General features: G+C 45.1%; 1 protein-coding gene and 1 pseudogene across 1 annotated transcript in view; both read left to right on the forward strand.

Moving 5' to 3' along the window:
* Window positions 1-2,899, forward strand: part of LOC119588168 — a 71,572-nt gene that overhangs the window by 32,583 nt on the left and 36,090 nt on the right. The window lies entirely within an intron of this gene.
* LOC119587872 lies at window positions 1,222-2,520 on the forward strand (annotated as a pseudogene).

Consider the following 2,899-nt stretch of genomic DNA (forward strand, 5'->3'; position numbering starts at 1 on the left):
AATGCGCGATCGAGTGTAACTGCTTGTCAGTTCCCACTCGTAATTTCTCCTTGCTTGTGTCGGTTCCTCCCGAGGCATCACCCTCTGCCACATAACAAATCCGCTTCTTATCCTCGCGGTGTTTGATCCCAGCTTGCTTGTTGCGCCTGCTTCTCCATCGTGGTGTTCACGTGCCGATGACTATGCTTTCGAAGGCCTACGGCATTGTGTGTTATGTGGAAGAATGCAATAACGCATTTTATGTAGAAACTTATATACCCTCTCTGGCAATGACTCGAACCCGCATCTCACAAGGCGGCGGTACTAAGGAGAGAAAAAACTAGTGCAAAGGAAGTCTTATTAATATTTTAAGATGGGAATTGCATGAATGAGAATGAATAACTTCATCTCACATGTGTTGCGATTAAATCTCCATCGTATAATTCTGGTGAAGATTTAATCGAAAAGCGCCTGTTTCATTGTTCCCACTTCGTCCGTCTTAGATGCTTGACCCGAACTCAAGACATTACGTCCTTTTGCAAGTTAGAAAAAAAACATTACAAGAACACTTGTTTGAGTTTGTTTGTTTTTGTCAAAAATAAGGTAAATTGTATTTATTGTGAAAAAAATAGATTGAAAAAGGCAGATGTCCTCAAAAGTCCCAAAAAATTTCACACCGGTTATTTTACATTTGCTGAAAAGAATTCTTGTTGGGTATTCGTTGTATAAATATTATGTGATTTTTTTTTTTTTTCTTTACCCTTGGTTGCAGGACGGATCAATGTTCAATGCTGTTTTGAAGCGTGTGGCAAAGAAATAATATGCGCCTAATCCACAAACCCACACCTGAACCACCCCGTGCCCTTCAGTTGACCTCCTTTTAACGCCCCAAAACACAGTGACGCATAGCGGGAAAAAACCCCCGGGGGCTATATAAGGCGGGGCGGGGGGGAGCCTGGGTATTTCTCCCTGCGAAAGAGAAACAAAGGTTGGGTCGTTCTCAAAAATCATTTTGACTTCTTTTAATTCACGTAGCTTTTCATATTTATCTTTTTTCTAAGAAAATAAATTTTTCCCTTTTATAGTGGACACGCAAAAAATTTTTGGGATCTTTCGACTTTTTCATAATTTCATATAGGCTATATCTTTTCTGTTTATCTACACATATTTATGGTGTTTCTCTGCCTATTTTCCCTATTAAATATATGTCATACCAAATAATATAACACCTTTTCTCCACTAATGGGACGACTGATCATAGCAACCTGGGCCCTGCTGTGCGGCCTTGCCACGGCCAGGGGGACCGCGGAGCCCCAAATGTGCCATCCACAGCGCTCCGTTCCCCACGCCCCCCCCGCCCACAGCCCGGTCCGATCCCCGGGAAACACCCCGGGCTGCTCCCACCAGAATTTAGGCGGTTATCCCACCCCCTTTGGGCCAAAGGGCCTTGCTCTCTACTCCCCTCGCTGACGCACACCACTTCCTGCTGAAATGAACCCCACCCACAACAGGACTAACACTCCTCGGCTGATCATCCACTTCGATTTTGCTGTCTGATGAAGATCTGGTCTTACTCGATACGTCACGATTCACCGTTCCCTTCCTGTTGTAGTTGTGCTTCATTTCACCTCTGTACTCCTATCCATTTGTTTGTATTTTTGCTTATGTACCTTCATCCTTCTTCTCCTTTGTTTTCTTGAAAGCACTACCAATTATATATATTTTTTTTTCGTGGCTAACTTCGATTTCCGCAGGTGCTTGTCAGCGTTCTCCGTGCGCAAGGCCACCCGAGGCTCGTTGACGGTGCGAAACGGCTTCTCAACCCGCGTCAGGTTCCAGGTAGATGGCACTATGGCACATTTGCCACATTTGCATGAGATACCTAATCGCATGGCCACGCGCACTTTCAAGAAGCGATAGGACGCGGTGATACAGTGTTCCTTTTTTGCAGGACGTGTTGACCGCCGAGGGAGGCTGGTCGCCGTCGGAGAACGACTTCCTGGCTCCCTGCAGGGGCCTCTACTTCTTCTCCTTCCACGGCGTGGCTCCCGACGGAGGCGACTTTACGTGAGTTCTTCGACTGACTGTTTCGAGTATGGTTTGGCTCCGTGTGACATTTCACCATGAATTTGTATGGGATTTTGCATATCCAAAATGGCGACGAGAGCTGTCCCTGACCGCCTCTTCCTCCCCAGGTTGGCCTTGATAAAGAACGGCCAGTACCAGGTGACAGCTTATGGCGGGAAGGGCAACTACCAGCAGGGCTCCAACTCGGCCCTTCTCCTGCTGAACCAGGGCGACCTGGTTCACCTCGAGCTGCAGCAGGGAAGGCTCTACGAGCACCCACATAACGAGGCTTACGTGACCTTCAGCGGCTTCCTCGTCAAGGCTTATTAGGGCCAGCGCACGGATCCCCTGAGACTAGGACTGCTGCATTGGGGTTTTCCCATTTTACACTGAAATGGCACTTTTACTCTCCATCTACGTCTTTACCGCGACGTCGAGGTTTCAATGCAATAAATTACAAACAGATAAAATATACCAAGTCTCTTTTTCATCGCCCACATTGCATAACTTGCACTTATAAACTTCTTAGGTGAGGCAAACCCAGCCTTGTCTCTTCTGTGATTTCACTAAATCATTCTAAATCTGTAAAATAAAATGTACAAATATATACTTCTTCTCCTTGATACTATTTAGTTGCGGACAATCATTCACATCCACACGCAACACTTACACCCACACTTGATCGATTGTAATGTATGTAGCTCGTGGAGGAAAGAAAAAAATGGCCACTCACCATGAACTCTTGAATACTTTTTATGTATTTTGTGAAGAAAAAAAATATGTTGAAGGTAAAATGTTCCAAAGAAAAAGAAAACAATAACAAATACTGTATATAAGTGTTAGCAGTACCAAA

This window comes from Penaeus monodon, chromosome 23 (genome assembly GCF_015228065.2).
Source record: "Penaeus monodon isolate SGIC_2016 chromosome 23, NSTDA_Pmon_1, whole genome shotgun sequence".
Taxonomy (NCBI): domain Eukaryota; kingdom Metazoa; phylum Arthropoda; class Malacostraca; order Decapoda; family Penaeidae; genus Penaeus; species Penaeus monodon.